This window comes from Leptonychotes weddellii, chromosome 10 (assembly GCF_054177405.1).
Source record: "Leptonychotes weddellii isolate Sample4059 chromosome 10, ASM5417740v2, whole genome shotgun sequence".
In the NCBI taxonomy this organism is placed as follows: Eukaryota; Metazoa; Chordata; class Mammalia; order Carnivora; family Phocidae; genus Leptonychotes; species Leptonychotes weddellii.
This window is the reverse complement of record NC_138378.1, coordinates 32,505,271-32,524,782: the sequence shown is the minus strand read 5'-3', so window position 1 is coordinate 32,524,782 and position 19,512 is coordinate 32,505,271. Positions and strand designations below refer to the sequence as shown.

Below are 19,512 nucleotides of genomic sequence, written 5' to 3'. Positions count from 1 at the left end.
GTATGTGCTCTGGTAAGCGCTGTGAATTGTGCAAGACTGTTGAATCTCAGATCTGTACCTCTGAAACAAATAATGCAATATATGTTAAGAAAAAAAAAAAGAAGAAGAAGAAGGTAGCGGGAGGGGAAGAATGAAGCGGGGGAAATCGGAGGGGTGGACGAACCATGAGAGACGATGGACTCTGAAAAACAAACTGAGGATTCTAGAGGGGAGGGGGGTGGGAGGATGGGTTGGCCTGGTGGTGGGTATTGAGGAGGGCACGTTCTGCATGGAGCACTGGGTGTTATGCACGAACAATGAATCATGGAACACTTCATCTAGAACTAATGATGTAATGTATGGGGATTAACATAAGAATAAAAAAATAAATAATAGAATGGCCTCTGTAGATCCGTTTTCCAAATAGAAAACATATGCCCCTTTGGGGAGAACTCTTCATTCCCAGCTACAAGTGAACGTTAAAACAATTTGACTCTGTGTAAGGAGAATATAATATAGTATCTTTTCTTACATGAGGTAGGTCCAGGGCTAACTTCTGATAACCAAGGTAAAATGCATACCAATTGTGACCAAAGGCTTTTTACCTAATGCATAAACCAAGGGGAACCTCAGACACCATTATATTCAATCCCCTGTAGATTTCTCTAGGTGCAGATACTGACACCTAAGGAGATTACTTGATTAGACCTAAAACCATCCAGCAAATCCATGGCCAAGATGGAGCCCCAATGCTGGTCTCTCAATTTTACATTGCAGCACAATATTACATTATGCTGGATATCAAAATAAATTTTCAAAACTTCATTTAGGAAAAAAATTAGAAAAAAATTAATTATAATACTTGTTATGGTAACAAGACTAGAAAGATATAGAGTTAAGTCATTGCTCATTTAATACAGAGGAAATCTGGGCGCCTGGGTGACTCAGTTGGTTGAGCGACTGCCTTCGGCTTAGGTCATGATCCTGGAGTCCTTGGATCGAGTCCCTCATCGGGCTCCCTGCTCGGCGAGGAGCCTGCTTCTCCCTCTAACCCTCCCCCTTCTCATGTACTCTCTCTCTCTCTCATTCTCTCATTTTCGCTCTCTCAAATAAATAAATCTTTAAAAAAAAATACAGAGGAAATCCTTATATATGACTCAAATTAGTATTTCTTCTATGATTCATATAAGACTCCAGGAGCAAGTAAGATGAACTGTCTCTTATTTTCCAGTAGGGCATTTTCATTATTTTCCATTTAAACATATGGGGAGTTATATTAAAAATTAACTGAATTATTTTGTTCTGGCTAAATGCAAGACTGTCATCTTACTTAAATAACATAAATACATATTGTAAAAAAAAAACAAAAAATATTAGCTTAATGATAAAATAGCTAGTCATGAGCTCTTCTCTGTATGCAATCAACTTACACACACACACTTCCATGAAATGTGATTTTTTAAAAGATTTTTTTATTTATTTGAGAGAGAGAGAGAGCAAGCACAAGCAGTGGGGAGGAATAGAGGGAGAGGAAGAAGCAGACTTCCCCCTGAGTAGGGACCATGATGCTGGACTCGATCCCAGGACCTGGGATCATGACCTGAGCTGAAGGCAGAGGCTTAACCAACTGAGCCACCCAGATGCCCTGAAATGTGATTTTTTGAATGAAAAATAAAGATTTGAAGTTGTTTAAATATCCCAATTCTGAAAGGAATAAACTTTCCATGGCAGTTTTAGACATCAGAAAAGCAAGCCCGTTGTTTAAAACCATCCTTTTGAAAAAAATTAAAAATAAATAAATAAAACCATCCCTTTGTAAAGCATCTTCAAGCCCTGAGAAATCTGAATCTCTCTAGATCTGATGCTGACAAACATCCTAAGATTTTTTTTATTGTATAATTACAAAAAAGAGTCTGGGGCAAAGTAGACATTTAAAATAAAGCTCTGTTACTAGAAAAGAGTCTCCATCCTCATTCTGAGTAATGTCTGCCTCTATTCAGTTCAACAGCCCACAAAGAAATAGACAAAGACATGCCAAATGAAAAACGTCACACTCCAAAAGCATACCTAGTGAAGAAACCCAGTAATCACTTCACCCAAAGATTGACTTCTGAAAATATGTTAGGAGATAGGACACTATTTTATTTCCTTGTATTTGTTTTTCTCCATTTAAAATTTGCATGGGAGTCCATTTATTTAATAAATATTTTACTTTCACTAAAATTCTATTTGCTTGGGTTTGGTCATGGAAACACTCTGGGCTTTTCCCAGTTTAGATCCTGTAGAGATTAATGTTGACTCAAAAGCTAGCCTTCTTTGGCCCTACTTCTACTGGATTCAGTCTTTGTCTTTGCCAGTACCCACCCTGGCCCACACTGATGATATCATTGTGAATCACTAAGAGGCCTGCACACACATGGCTCAGACATAATAATGATGTTGCTCATGACAACACCATTGTTAATAATCTGACCACACAGTGATATGAAGCATCACCTGGTCTGTAGTTTTAACAATTAAAACTTCTTTCATTCTTCCTAAGCACAGACCATGTAGGATTGGACCACACCTTACTTTTGCTTTCTTTACCTTATCTCTACCTTTGTTGTACATTCTTGGCCAATGTATAAGGAGAAAACCTTTTGGACATCTCATAGCCTTTGGTTGACCTCTTCTGACTAAACGAACATGTCTAGGACAAACACAGCTTATGTTTGACACCATTTCCCCTTGAGGTATGAAGTTGTATCTAGATGATGAAAAAGAAACAAAAACTAACGTTCACAAATTGTGTCTTGCAGATGTACTGAATTGCTCTGAAATTTACATTTAATTTTGCCTAATAATGATATTGCTGCAATGTTTTCTTAAAAAGTTTCAAAGGAAGAACTGTTCTCTACAAATGTTATTTCTACATTAGTTATATTCCCATGGATTTCCAAACTGGAAATGGCACTAGCATTTTTCAAAAGTCATGAGTGAATGCATGAAGGTAAATTGATAATGATTATATAGAGTGTTTACCAAGGCTTTAATGAAAGATTATTGCGCTTAATAAATGCAAATGTAAGAAATTAATTTTAAACCAGTATTTAAACACAAGCATCAACTTAAAGCTTAGTAGCATTACAGTGGACTCTACAGAATCCCAAGACTTACACCAATGATCCTATCATTTAAGCTAAGAAATCAGTTGAGTGGCAGAGAGTCAGAGGTTAACACAGGGCAAGTTATAAGCTAATCTCTTTGAGAATCAACTGCCTCTGTGTAAACAAAATTCTGTTGCTTGGCCCCAGATTTTTGGTCTTTTCTACCAGACAGAGCTAACTATTCATCTACCAAGTATAATTGGAAATCAATAGATAATGTCTACAATTAATAAACTAATAAATTTAGTAAACACATAGTTAAAAATATATACCTAAAAAGCACAAAAAATAGTTAAAAGAATTGAAAATGTCATGCTAAGGAGTGGGGAACTAGTATTTTTCTTTATTAACTATTTAAAAACTGTTTTCTTCTCTGTACACATATTGCCATAATTAAAATATAAAGTGAAAAATCACATATTGAAAACAAACACATGCTTGCTATCGCTAGGTGAAGGAAATAAATGGGACAGTGTGAAGCATTTAGTATAAACAATTCCTCAGCACATTAATGAGAGAAACCATTCATTCTTTTTTATTATTATTATGTTATGTTAATCACCATACATTACATCATTAGGTTTTTGATGTAGTGTTCCATGATTCATTGTTTGCATATAACACCCAGTGCTCCATTCAGTATGTGCCCTCTTTAATACCCATCACCAGGCTAACCCATCCCCCCACCCCTCTCCCCTCTAGAACCCTCAGTCTTTCATATATTCATCAAACAGTTAAGGAGCAATCATTCTGTACCATGTTTGGACTAGATGCTGTGAAACTATGCAGATGAGTCTGTCACAGTCTCTCCTTTCAAATACCTCACAATCAAGTATGAAGAGAAGGATATGCAATTATAACATAAAAAATGAGAGTTTTGTAAGACAACTTATTGACAAAAATAGATTGTAAAGACCCATTGATATTCGTTGGCAAAATTAAGGCAAACTTCACAAAGAAAATAATCACTTAGATTCATCCTTTAACGATACTAACAATATCTGTGATAATATTTCCTATGTGACAGGGGCTAGAATTTAGATTAGTAGAGGAGAGAGCAAGGCATTTCAAATTGGGAAAGAAGCCTGAGGAAGGGTGATAAGGGATGCAAGCTTGTGACACTGTGTGTGTGTGTATGGGATGGGAAATGGTGAGGTAAAAAAGTTACAAGTAGAACCAATGGGAGAGGACTTTAAATGCCACTTCTTATTTTTAGTGATTTTCTGAAAAAGAAAAGGACACTTGCCAACTCTGGTGACCCGGTGAAGAAGGGACTGGAGAGTGAGGACCTGAAGGTGTCAAGAAGCAGCTGCAATACCCACTGGGAGCACAGGGGCATTGGCAGTGGGATGGATGGAAGGAAAGAAAACATTAAGGGGCAGCATGTGGCAGTGGAAAGATCAATTAAACTTAGCAACCAATTAAATGCAAGAGGTAAAAATAAGGGACCAAATATATATTTTGGTTTGGAGAGTTGAATTAATGGTGGTGTCAGTAACTGGGGCAGAAAGCACAGAGATAGAGAATCATGGAGGGACTATAATTAATTCCGTTCAGGACATCTGGGCTGCAAACACTATCAAAACAAGCAATGTGAAGGCTGACATTGACAAGGGGCAAATATTCCTGTTTACATAGAACAAAAACTTGAATCATGGACAGACATTTATTAAATTCCTACTATATATGCAAAGGATTGAGAAGGGTCCTAGGGGACGGCAAAGCAGCTTATAGTATAGTCTCTGACCATAGGTGCTTAATAATGTAGGTAAAAGACAATATAAATATATGAAAAAATAATTAAGAATTATTCTGAGAAAATTTTATGGAAGAGATAGAAAAGAAACCAGGCCTTGACAAATGGATAAGGTAGAGCAAAGGGGAAAAGAGGCAGGAGTCTCAAATAAAAGGACTGAAGGGTTTCTGAGAACGAGGCTTTGGTCAGACCAGAAATGGTGGACTATAGGAAGCATGTGAAAAGGAGAGGGAATAAGCACAGGCTGGGAAGTTGGAGTTAGCTTTTGAACATTTTTAATATTAAGCAAGTTGCCTGAACGTGATAGGAGGCAACAAAATAGAACTTTTGGAAGATTTTCTAACAATTAAGTAAAATGAACATAGTATAGCTGGCCTGATGTTTGGAAATATGCTTGCATTGCATATTCTTTTCTCCATTTTTGCAACAAATGTTTAATGAGTGGCTATTATGTATGATCTTCTATGGATGAGTACAAAATTGGATCAGAATTGAACAGCTTCTTCCACGACTTAACATTTGAATGAGACAATTTGTAATCGTGAAAATAGAGATGAGTCTGGAATCAGCATTTGTCTTTCCATTCAGGCTTTGTCACTTAATAACTGCATGACTTTGGGCAAGTCACCAGTTTTATATGTTTTTGTTTTGATGTTAAGCATTCTTAATAGTGTTTGTTTTATGTTTTTTGCCTTTTCCCCTCTCTCTCTCCTGCTTGTCACAAAATTATAATTTTTATTATAACAAAATTGGATATTGACAGATTTTTACAAAACTTGCTTTCCTCCATGAAAAAATTAGTTGAAAGCTCTCCTGATGTACAACTAATTCATATTTTAAGTCTTTTTTCCTAATACTGGATGTATTTTTCAATATTCTGTTATGACTTCATCTTTTTTCAGGTTTTTGTCTTATAATAAAGCTGCAATAAATATTCTTGCCCAGATATCTTTATTTCCTAGTGCTTCCCTCTGTGGGAAAAATCTTTAAAACTAGGAGTGCTGGGTATATGCATTTTCAATTTCATTAGGTTTTGCCAATCTGCTTTCCAAAAAGCCTGCAACAATTTATAGGTCTATATAAGAGCAGTCGTTCTCAAAGGTTCATGTTCATCATAATGACCTGGAAAGTTTGTTAAAACACAGTTTCCTAGGCCTCACCTCTAGTGATATGACTACCTATATTCAGTGAAAATGTTATTTCTAATTGTTGGCAATATAAAATATATAAAATAATATCTTATTGTACTTTAATTTGCATTGTACTGCCTACTAATAAGTGTGAGCATCTTTTCAAACATTTGTGGGCCACTTGGATTCACTTTTCTGTGTACTGTTTTCAGGGTTCTTTGTCTGCTTTTTTTCTATTAAGTTGCTTATTTTTTCCTGAAGTTACTTCTCACAGTGCATTAACTATTTTCCCAATCTCTTCATGTGCCCCAGCATTTGGAGGGACTTAACTGTCTTTCTCCCTTCCTGTTAACCCAACAACTGAGAGAAATGTAGATTCAAAGCTCCTTCCCATAAAAGGAATGGATAAAGGCCACTTCAAAGTGAAATTCAGCATTCTTAATTAAATAGTATGGCTGACGTATCTTTCCCCATGTGCCTTGTCTTGTCACCTCACAAAAGGAAACAGTAAGCAAAGATCTATCTGTAGGTCTTCCATCTTGTAGTCAAAATTAAGTGATAAAATAAGGCATTTCTCTATTGATTAGATTCAGTTAAAATATCTGTGACAGGAGAAAAACTTTTATAGGTTTCCTGAGTCATGTCAAGAGAAATTCTTTCACAAGGACTCACAAGTTCAAGCAGGTCCTATCACAGACTAACTTCTGTCACTTTGGAGAAGGGACATTTTCTTACACATATTTTCAGTCATTACAGTATGTAAGAAAATATTTTGAGCTTAGTACATGTTCAATTAATGACCACATGTTGTATTATCTATCTTTAAAACTTTACACACATACACAGAGGTTATGGCTCAGCCCACAGCATGTTAAGTATTTGCTTTTATAAAATGGGGTTTACTATATTTGTATTTTAGAATTGGATAGTCTTTCCTTCATACCACACTGTGCATGAAAGATAACTCTCCAATCTGAAGAATGTTTTCCCAAATCATCATTTCAAACTAAGAACATTCTGGGAAAAAGTCAAGCAGGGCGTCTGGAAACTGAATTCCAAACCTCTAAAGTGATTCAGATTGTGTTTTGTCTTCAGGGATATACTGGGACACAGTTAGAGGCTTTCATTGTCTCAGTCAGAATTCCCACCCCCAGGGCTGACCATCACTGTACTGCGGCTCCATATTATGACGAGGGCATAACCCATGTTCAGGAGTTGCCAGTAGTTTGTGGCACAAATGTCTGGTCACCAAAGGCAGAAATCCCCAACCATCTAGGGACTTGTGGTTCAATGGAATATGTACTTGCCAATACTGCTCTAAAGTGATTTTACTTTGAACAACTTGTTGAGTGCTATCAGTATACTGCTGGTATCAAAGTAGGAATGTTTGTTTTGGTTGTTGTTTTCTTTGTTTTTAGTCTGGGAATAAATTCAGGGCCACACAGTCTATAGTTTGCAAGATTCAATGCTTGCAGGCAGGTTGTAATTGATTGCAAACATGGCCAAAATTCTTTGCAGCCTCTCCTGTCAAGAGATGGAGCCTGTTTCCTTGCTGTTTAAATCTGAGTTGGTGTCTGTTACTTGCTTTGGATAATAAAATACAAGAAAAGTGATGTATGAATTCCAAGACTAGAGCACAAGAGGCTTTGCAGCTTCTGCTCTTGTGCCCTTAAAACCCAGAGTCTGCCATGGGAAAAAGCTCAAGTTAGCCTGCCAGATGATGACTTGACTCAGAAATATGTACTGCCCCAGGTGACTGCCCACCAACCCCAGGGACAGAGCTCCCTTGCTAAATGGCAGTTGAGCACAGATGAGTAAGTAGGACTAAACCCATCAAATTACCCTAAAATGTTGAATGAGTAAATACTTGTGTTTTTGAGCCATTATGTTTTGGAATTGTTTGTTACATGACAAAATCTAGCTAATACACAGGTTCATACATGCATACATATAAACAGCGTAGTAAGGAACGGTGAGGACTGTGGTAAACTGTGATAATACATGTTTGTCTAAAGGAATTCAAATACAGATTTTAGAAAACTCTGCTTGCCATAGGAAACACATCTGGAAGCTGCCTGCCAACCAAGAGTGTTTGCCTTCTGAGCTAGCCAATTCCCTTATTCTTACAAATGAGAAAATTGGTCCAGAAAGTGACTTATTCAAATTGCTATGGCTAGTTTATGCCAGAACAAAAATGAAGTCCAGCTCTTCTGGTATCCTATGTAGAACCTTTTCTTTAACAAGAGGCTGGCTTTTTCTATCTAAAAGAGGCATAACTTGATGATAAGAACAGCACAGAACTGAGATTGTTCAATTCTTTATGAGGGGGTCTTTAAATTTTGTTATTGAAATTATTTCAATGAGAAAGAATGGATCCTGTAATTTAATTTTAAGAAAAAATATTCTTAGAAATGTTTATTGAGCTTAAAATTTTCTGTCCAATGAACACATCACTCTCATTCATTAATTATGTTTTCATATGTTCTGGAAACCAGAAAGAATAACAAAGTTCTCAAATCTTAAAATGGAGGGAAAATGGTTCTGTTACATTACTCTTTAAGAAACTAACTCCTATCAGGTTACACAGGGAGGATAAGAAAACCCCTACTGCATTTCCTCTGAACACATAATACCACCTTTTTGTAGATGTACAAATTACTACCCTTAATATGAGTTTCACCATTGATGATACAGATCATATTGTAAAGGATAAACAGATGTTCCACAGGTATCTGGCATTTGGCTATAAAACAAAAGTGAGTTAGAGAGTCAATTTTCATTCAGTTCTGTGATGTTATCATAAACCAAATGATTTCTCACATGATATGTTTATTTGGTATTTCTTCACAGAATTTTACTCTTTACCCTTAATGAAAAGCCTCTCTTGCACAAAGCGACCAAATAAGGATTAGGAAATAGGTTTAAATTTAAACTGTCCCTTTTCCTATTTGTGCTTTGTCTATCCTGAAAAAGTAAAGTTATTCTCAATGAAGCCCAAGAATCAAAATATTTAAACTAAATTTTAAAACTCGGGGCACCTGGGTAGCTCATATGGTTAGGTGTCTGCCTTTGGCTCAGGTCATGATCTCCAGGTCCTGGGATCAAGCCCCACATTGGGTTCCCAGCTCAGCGGGGAGTCTGTTTCTCCCTCTCCCTCTGCCTCTTCCCCTGCTTGTGCTCTCTGTCTCTCTCTCTCAAATGAACAAATAAAATCTTTAAAAATAAATAAAAATAAATTTTAAAAATCAACATGGTGTCGGCATCCTTCTATGCATTTTAACATCTGTGCATTGTGAAAACATTTTAAAATGTCTTTTAGAATGTGCATGTAAGCAAGTACACCTAAGTTTACAATGGAGACATGGGAAGCACTGTGAAGGAAAATGGGGTGGGAGACGTGAAGCAGAGAAAAAGAGCACAACCCAATTCCCATTACTTAATAGAACACATTGTGAGGCCAGAACCTTGTGGGAGCCAATCACCAGCTGACAAAATTAGATTCTGAATCATGCTTTGTAATTCTTTCTAATGCCAGCCAGAGATGAGAGCCTTCCCTGGGAACTGGTTCCTCCCAGGACCTATCCCCCACCCAGCATTTCTTATCAGCCCCTAGCCAGCTTCCAGCTCTTAAGGTTGCTGGACAGAGGATTTAATTCTCAATGTTGTACATTAATATTCAAATTCCTTCTTATCCATAGACTGTGACTTAAGTATGAACTTTTTTTTCCATCTCCACCCTCTTTCCTGCATGAATTTCCTTCCATAGATTTTACCCAGAAACCTTTGAATTGAATGGACTTAGAAAGGAGAGTCATTTACAAAATTCATACTAAGTCTGTTCTTCTGCAGCATAGGCATATCCCCAGAGCAATGCTTCTTATTCCTAATTACAAAATCTAATCTCATTAAATATCCTTTAAAATACATCACCGCCCCCAAATCTTCTTTACCCCTCTAGCAAGTGTTCAGCTAATGTCTAAAGTTGTTGGCAAGTAAAGTGGAATTAGTTACAGTGGAAAATAGAGTTATCAAAATGTAGCCAGATATCTCATATTGCTTTGGATGGCCCTGGTTTTCACATGAATGCCTTAGAGAATATGTAGTTTAGGCAAAACTTTTCAAATGATCTCAAAAACAAAAATATACCTGCAGGTTTATTAGGAATCACACAACTAAAAAATATGCATTGTGAACAATGTGAAGGCATGTACTATTTTGTGTCAGTAAGTATTTTGGCTTCAACTATCAGACTAAAAGAAAACATGAGAGTTTAGTCTTATTTAATACAGTATTCATTATCAGTGCAAAGCACCTTAGTGTTCCACTTTACTTTGCATCCACTTTACTTTGCCCAGTGTAGAGAAGTCACCTTTGCTGCACTGAATAAACATTTATCAGTGGCAAATTGCATAAAGCACTTTAAAGGATACAGGAGGATGTCTGTTTTCATGGATTTTTTATTATAGGGAGTCAGGTAGATCTTTTCCAAATTCTCATCTAAACCATCCACTACTTTTATGACTTTAGGTAAGTTATTTAAACCTAAGCTTCAGTTTCCTCATCTATAAAACAACCACCTCAAATAGTTACTGTCAGTCTTAAAGAAACCAATACATGTATACCAGTTTTAACACGCTGCCCAAAACACAGGAGGGCAATAAATAAATGTTGTCTTATATTGTTAGCTATTCTGATGAGGAAAACAAACTTATCTTTCAGAAAACTAACAATTTCAGATCAGATGCTGGAGCCCAGAGCCAGCTTTTAGGAACATTATAAAGCCACTGGGGTGAATCTTCAGTTTATCCTCTAATGCCCTTTGGATACATACCCCTTTCCTGTTTGAGAGATACAACTCAGGTAACATGCCCTCAGGATTATGGAAATTGACTGAGACATGGTCTATTGCAGAGACAAGCTCATTCTCAACTACCTAGATTTGATCAAAACTCACCTGAATGTTCGCCATAGACTCAAGGCTCCACTTTCTCTCGTGTTAATGTGATAAAATAAATCAAGCAAGAATGGTACTGTGACCAATGGGTTTTGTATTATCCCTTCCAAGAAACAGAGGACATCTTAAATATCCTCCAGGATTTTATGCTTCAATTCTAAGTGCAGAATAATGGCAGGAAATTTAAGCACCTATATGATTTTAAGGAAGGGATTTTAGAGAAAGGGAAGAATCAGGTGCCCCTGAAACTATCCTGAGAGGTAGACATCCATTCATCCATTCCACTTGTATAAAGTAGAACTGACATCTCATTTTTTAAAATAGAAGCTAACACAGAAACCTAATGCTCAAAAACAGAATGGATAGAATTATCTCACTTATCTTAAGCATAATTCTTCCCTAACTTGGTGGGAGGTGAGGACTAAAGATAACCCTATAGCTAATCAAAGCAACAATGAGAAAATTAACTAAAAAAACAGGATCAAAGGAACTTTTGAGAAAATTAACTAATTTTCCCTTGTTATCATTATATGATATAATGTGCCCAGATATGGTATTCTGGTTTCTTAATGGTATTAGCATATAAAAATGCTATAATAAAAAAATTCACTGAATTTAATTATACGGCTTGAAATGCCTAATATTATATGAAAGTTAACCTTGAAAAAATGCCTATATTCCATATTGAATGTTATGGCTTAATAATTAGCATCGGTAACAGTATTAGAAACAAAATGAATTTGCTTCTTATTACTCAGGATTAACCATGACATCTGATATTTAGGCTCCTTCAAACTTGCTGGCTAAACTATAATCTTCCTTAAATCCAATTATTGGTCTATTCCCATGCCTACACCTACACAGTTGAATGTGGCTAGAGAAAAACACATGCCTATGATAACTGTTCTTACTTTAATGATGAGTAACCTTACGTGGTGCCTCAGTGCTGTCCAGCAAACACACTGTACATTCCTAGTCCATTCACTCACCCATTCTTTAAAGAATTGTTTGATCCCTTCTCTCTCCTTAAACATCTGACACTTCCTCATCTTCCCTGGTAGCTGATAACCTTACTTCTACTTCCTGGAGATTATGGAAGCAATCAGATTAGACCCCACAAGCTCTTACTACCATGCCTACTCTCCTACTTCTCAGTACCACAGTAAACTGTCATGTGCCCATTTAAGACCAACTCTTCCGTTCTCACCTCCTAGAGGATATTGCTCCAGTGATTCTCCCCTCTTTCTGCTGTATCATCAACGGTTTCTCTTTTATGGATCATTCCTATCACCATATAATCAGGCCCTTAATATTTCTCATCATTACAAAACAAAATTCTTAATCCCACTTCCCCTTTCAGAAAAGACCTTTTCTTCCCATTACAGCAAACCTTCTAAAAAAAGGTATTTATATGCCTACTGTCCAGTTTATCTTGTTCCATTCTCTCCTGAATCCACTCTACTCAAGACTTTTCCCAACTACTCCACTAAATATGAAGGTTGTCTATGGCATAAGGTTTGCTAAATACAGTAATTAATTCTCATCTAGTTCAGTCAGCAGCATTTGATTATTCTCCTTTTTAAACAACTTGTACATCTGGCTTCCAGGACATCAAACTCACTTGATTTTCTCCCACTCCATTGTCCCTCCAGTCAGCTTTTCTGGTTCTTCTGAGTCTTCCTAAACTCTAATCATTGCCTTTTTTGGGGCTAAGTCCTTAGGACATTTCTCTGTTTTATTCACTTTCTTGGTAATCTCATCAAGACTCATAGCTTTTTGTATTTCTAGGCATGGACCTCTCCCCAGAACACTAGTTTCATACAGCCAACATCCTACTAAACTTCTTTATTGAATTTCTAATAGACATTGGAATAGAACATGTCCAAAAAATTAAATATCTATATTTTACCCCACTCAAACCTTCCCCTTTCACATTCTCCATCTCAGTAATGGAGTTGTTCATATTTTTTAAAAAACCCAAAAACAGAAAACAAAAAAACTATAGTCATCCTTGCTTTCTCCATTTTATTCAGACCCCATATTTTATCTGTCAGCAAATTCTATCTGCTCTACCTTCAAATTAAAAGAATTCAGTTTTCATCACTTCTATCACTGCCACATATCCAGATTATCTTCCATTTGCACCTCTCCATCCTTCCCCACATTGTTCTCTAAATTAGCTCTGGTGGTCCCTGTCAGTTAGGTTCAACCATGGGCAGCACTGACAAGAGCTTGAGAGAATGGAGACAGTGAGTTCAGGGGAGTTATATCCCTGGTCCCCAACATGCAATCCTCTCAGGTTGGTGAATCTCTACTTGAAGGTTCCTGTTCCTCTCAGGCAGCCTACTTGATGCCACTTTCTCTTTCTGGGTTCCAGTAACTGCCATCCCAATCCCTTCTGGCCAGAGCTGAAAACAAATCCTCTGATATTAGCAACAGATCATCACGCTCTCCCTTTTAGTTTCCCTATGCCCCACTTACTATCTTTGTAAATAGTCACTTCATAAATAAACCTTCTTTAAATTATCCTAATTTGAATACGGTACTTGCTTCCTGATTGAGAACTTTAATGATAGTAGTTGCTACCAAAAATAACTTAAAAAAAAACAGACTTTCAAAGTGAGATTCTGTGATTGGATTGCACATATACCAAAGGAAGAAATGGGACACAAAGAATCCAGAGGAATGGTAGCAAGATTTCTCCACTTAGCATGATATGCAGTGCAAGTATAAGGCAAGGTATTAGGACATCAAGTGGCTGCAGCACTTTGTCTTTGTGTCAACATTAGTGATTATAAAGACTATGAAGGCACCTTTCTTCTTATTATGGCTCAAGAGAATAAACATGAGAAGGATAAAAATTATAAACAATATGTATAAAATGAAGGAAACAAGGGAAATCAAAAGACCTTATGGCAGACTTGAAAGACTCTTTTATCCCCTGTAGTCACAGAGCAAATATTGTTGAGGGTTAACAGAGCTGAATAATTTCAGTACCTTTTACATGTTCAACTCAACCAGGTCTCTTATGGTAAGGTAAAAGTAATATTGGGGAAGGATTGGTACCATGAGGTAGGACATGGGGATATTTGGTTAAATATGGATGAGGCTAAGAATCTTGAAATCCCAAATTCCACTTACTAATAAAGGTAAAAGAGTTTAACAAGATATTCATCATCTTCCTGAGCAAATTACAGAGGTATCCTTGAGGAATACAGAGGTGATCATTTCTAGTACATGTCTTTTAATTTACCTTTTTGGCGTAATAAAAAAAGAAAACAGTAACAAATTGCTCTATAGAATGATAGACTATCAAAATTTAGTCATGTGATTATGACAATCATACATACAGTTAAGAATGGTTAATCTCTACTGCAACAAATCAACACAATGTGTGGCAAATGATACGCAGCTATTGATCTAGTAAATATCTTCTTTCCCTTTCCAATCAAGAAGGGAAACCCTTGTCCCAGGGTTATGTTAACCCTCCTATTCTCTATCATAATATAGTCTCTAGGGTATGTGATCAATTTAAAATCCTATAAAACATCATGCTGATCCAGTTTATTGATGGCATTATATTAATTCGACCTGATTAGCATGAAGTGTCATGTTCCTTTGATACCTTAGTATAGCACAGGTATTCTAGATGGTGAGAGATAAACTGTAGAAGTCCAATAGCCTATGACATTGAGGTTTATAGGGGCTCAGCAGTAGGAGTCTTGGCAGGATATCTCTCCTAAAGTGAAAGACAAATTTCTGCACCTTGCACCACTTATCATAAAGAGAGTCACAGTACTTGGGAGACTTGTTTGGATTTTGAAGGTAATATATAACACATCTGGGTTTGCTGCCCTGGATCATTTACTTGATAATCCATAATACTGTCAATTTCAAATAAGGCTAAGGCCACAAAAAATGTTACACAGCTAGTATAGGCTTTGATATAAGCTTCCTTACCACTTGGACCTATGACCCAGCACAACCAGTAATAGTGGAATTGTCTGTGGTAGACAGAGTTGTTTTTTTTTTTTTAAAGATTTTATTTATTTATTTGAGAGAGAGAGAATGAGAGAGAGCAAGCACATGAGAGTGGGGAGGGTCAGAGGGAGAAGCAGACTCCCCGCCGAGCAGGGAGCCCGATGCGGGACTCGATCCAGGGACTCCAGGATCATGACCTGAGCCGAAGGCAGTCGCTTAACCAACTGAGCCACCCAGGCGCCCTAGACAGAGTTGTTAAATAGATCCCTTGGAAAATCCCCATATCGAGAATCTTCTATAGATATCTAGGATTTTGGAGTGAGGATATGCTCTCCTTTGTTGATAACTGTTTTCTGTTTGAAAAGTTGCTTTTAGATTGCTAGTGGGTCTGTATACAAAATGGAGATAGAGGTTATGAATCAACAGCATGTTTTTTCTCTCACATAAGCTGATCTGGCTACTACCATTATGGAGTGCGGCCAAACAAAAGAGGCAAATACTGATAATCCAATATTGCACCATTCTCTGAAGATCCAGCCAGCCCCTTGGTGGCACTTGACCTCAATGGATATCTTCCGTCATGGAGGGGAGAGATACAGTCTCAAAAGGATAGACATATATTCATGATACTGATTTGCCTCCCCTGCCCATAATGTTTCTGCAAGCACAGGCATTTGTGTACTTACAGAACGCCTTCTCCATTACCACAGCATCCTATACAATGTTGCTTCCAACCAGGAGATTAATTTTACAGTAAACTTCACGCTCATGAAATCACCACATGACCCATTATCCAGAAAGGGTTGGCTTGATAGAAGCCTGGATGCCCAGCTAAAACAAAAATAACATAATCAGCTGGAAGTCAATATCCTGGAATATTGAGTGCTCTACTATAGATAGAATATATGCTTTAAACATATGGCCAATTCATATTATTATTTTAACTTAGCCTAAATGTATACAACCAAATCGTTGAATGACCCCTTTCACTATTCTACCAATAACCCACTTGATAGATTTTTTTCTTCCCATTCCCACAACCTAAAAAGGTTCACTGTGTTTGGAAGTCTTGAACTCCAAAAGAGGAATTCTTCCACTGGAAAATAAGATCACGGATTTAGGGATTTAAAAAATGAGAATTCTCCCTGCTCATTTTGGTTCTTGGTACATAGAGCCAACAGTCAGTGAAGGAAGTCCCTGTACTAGCCAAGGTAATCGATCCTGATCACCTAAGGGAAAATGAGTTGTTGCTACATAATGAGAGCAAGAACATTGTTTTAGGAACCCATGCATTTGGTGGGGTACCTATTAGTACTTTTTTGACCAAAAGTCTTTAACCAGTAGAAAACTATGGCAACCCAAAAAAAGACAAGACCATCAAGGGCTCAGATCTTGCCTGAATGAAGTTTTGTGTCATCCTACCAGGTAAAACAAAAACAAAAACAAAAAAACAACTGTCTATATGGTGCTAGCCAAGAGAAAGCGAAAGTATGCAATGATCTGTGGAAGACAACTGTGCTTACCAGTTTTGGCTCATGATCAAATACAGAAGAAAAGTCTGTAGTAGCTATGCTCTATGTCATTTAATTTTTTTTCTCTCTTCTCTTTCCCAAATACCTGATATGAATAATACAAGTGGTGCTTATTATTATAGATCGTAGGTAGGAAGATTACTGGATAGACAACATCCACAGTGATGTGGTATCTTATGGGATTTTGTGCATTCCCTAGGTTGAAGACTACAAACTTTTCAAACAGAAGAAAGAAAAGAGAAAAAGCCGAGGACGAGAGTATACTGTGGTGAATAATTTCTATTTGTCTCTCCAGATCTATTTTTCATCTGCTTTCATCAACCTGGGAGGCTGACCTTGTAAGGACATCAATGGTTCCCTTGCCCTCTGGCCCCTGACTGGGTTCAGCCAAAGAAGAAACTTTGGATAGAAGAAAGTGAGGTCATGATGTCTATTGCTCTGGAACACCCTATGAGGTTAGCCTGAGATGGCCATGTCCCTACTCCTCTCAGGAGACCTTTCTCTACATGACTTTCTCCTGTTGGGTTCTGGTATTCTTTTCGTCCCTTATCATTTTTGGCCTATGCACAGTAAGAGTCACTCACCTTGGGTTACTACACCAGTTCTTTGGGTTCCCCTATGTGCTATCCACACTTCATAATTAACCCCTTTGTGAAACAAGATTCTCTCTGAATTATCAAATTTAAAGGTTGCCACCTGTTTCCTGTTGGGGCCCTGATGAATACTTCTCACTAGTCTAATCTACAATCATCACTACCAGAATTACTATTATAGCCTCCTAACTGGTCCCACTTCTTTTGCCCTTATCTGCCTCTAATCTATTCTCAACATAGCACCCAGAATGATCCTTTTAAAATATATATGAGGGGCACCTGGGTGGCTCTGTTAGTTACACCCTTGACTCTTGATTTCAGCTCAGGTCATGATCTCAAGCTCTTGAGATCAAGCCCAACAACAGGCTCTTCAGTCAGCATGGAGTCTCCCTCTGCTCCTCCCCCTGCACTCTCTCTCTCAAATAAATAAATAAAATCTTTTAAAAAAATACATGATATCAAGGCACTTGACTATTAAAAATCTTCCAATGGTGGGACACTTGGGTGGCTCAGTTAGTAAGTGTCTGACTTGATTTCAGCTCAGTTTATAATCTGAGTCATGAGGTCAAGCTCCACATTGGGCTCTGTACTGGGTGTGGAGCCTGCCTAATATTCTCTCCCTCTTCCTCTGCCCCTCCTCCCCACTCAGTCTCATTTGCTCTCTCTCTCTCTAAAAAAGCAAAATCTTCCAATGGTTTCCTGACTCACTCAAAGTAAAAGTTTTTTTACTGACCCACAAGATCCTCCATGATCTCCTCACTCCTTACCTCCTATTCCCACCTTCATTCACTCTGCCTAGCCAGTTGGAGCTCTGCCAATAGTTCCTATCATGTACCAGTTGCTTCTGCATGGAATGCTTATCCCCCAGATATCTGCATGGCTCCCTCCCTCACTTCCTTCATGCTCCCACTCAAGTAGCATCTTTTCAAGTCGAAAAAAGGTGAAAAATTCCTTGACTACTTTATCTAAAAATTGCAACCCTCCTCCAACATGACCTATTCCCCCTTCCTACTTAATTTTTCTCCTAAACTACTCCTAATCTCATTTATTACCTTATTCATCTTCTTTCATCTTTCTCTCCTTCTAGGATATATACACTGAGAGTGCAGTTTTTCTCAGAACTATTACTCAACATATAGAAATGTGCCTGTCATATAATAGGTGCTCAATCAATATTACTTGAACCAATTTATTCATTTACTTCCAGTTTACTCAGAGTAAAAGCCAAATATTTTGGCTCAATATTGAGTTCCTAATCAATCTGAATTAAATTGTCAAGTATCTTAGTTTGTGAGCCACTGAAGAACATACAGGCATTTACTTCTTTTTAAAAGAAAAATAGCATTACCCTATTTGATCACGTACATTAAGCACCAGACTTTTCACCCAATCACCTCTTTTCCAAAGGTCATATCTCCCTTCTAGAAGATGATTTGCACTGTAGTTTAGGCTGATAAAGTGATTGTGTCTGAGACAAAACACAACTTCATAAAAGAAAGTCAAGACTGTTTTAAGCAAAGGCAACATTCTTTAAATTTGTATAAAGTCCCCTAAATTGACAACTTGAAATGATGATACGAATTAAGAAGTGACATAGAAAACTAAGCCTCATTATTCTACCATCACAGTGTTATAAATATCCAACTCTTATAAGTTATTTTGAAATTAACATCCTTAATTTATACTTGAACTGAATTTGAAACCTAAGAAAGGAGAGAGCAAGTCCTCTATGATCATGAAGCCTGCTGTCCTATAAAAGAAAATGCAAGAAATGCTCTCAAAAATAAATGATTGTCAGAGATGTGCAGCTTAAAAACATACCAGACTGGAGGTTTTGATTAATTTTTTAATTAAAGTATAGCTTACACACAATGTTACATTAGTTTCAGGTGTACAACACAGTTTCAATGAGTTTATGTCATGCTATGCTCACCATAAATGTGGCTACCATCTGTCACCATACAACACTATTACAATACCACTGACTATAAGCCTTATGTTGTACCTTTTATTCCTGTGACTTATTCATTCCAGGATGAATGGATGTTTTATCAAAAACATCAGCTTATAATATACTTAGTTTATTCTTGTTACCAAAAAGCCTATCATTTCTAAGAGATAACTCTATACACCTGTGTTTACTAATGGCAGCAAAGGATTACAGCATCAGGGTTGTTTAAATATTTGAAGTTTGATTTTGACTAGCTGCCAAAGGATGAATATGCTTCTTCAGGGGGAACTAGATTGCTGAGTAATTGGCCCTGACTTCATACAAACATCACAACTTTTATAAAGTGAAGCCTACCTATAACTTTCTCCCTCTTGGACTCAGTTCACATCATTGGGAACTTTTTATTTAAAAAGAATGAGTTTCATTTTTACTTTAAAAAAAAAAAACAACATAAAGTGAAATGTATCAGTCCACCAAACACTTCCTG

General features: G+C 37.1%; 1 long non-coding RNA gene across 1 annotated transcript in view; it reads left to right on the top strand.

Annotated features, from left to right (window-relative positions):
* LOC145723691 (uncharacterized) overlaps nt 1-17,416 on the top strand; it is a 291,414-nt gene extending 273,998 nt beyond the window's left edge. The window contains exon 3 of the long non-coding RNA XR_014148949.1: nt 16,777-17,416. This is a non-coding gene — a long non-coding RNA (uncharacterized LOC145723691). The remainder of the gene's footprint in view (nt 1-16,776) is intronic.
* The last annotated feature ends 2,096 nt before the right edge of the window (nt 17,417-19,512 follow it).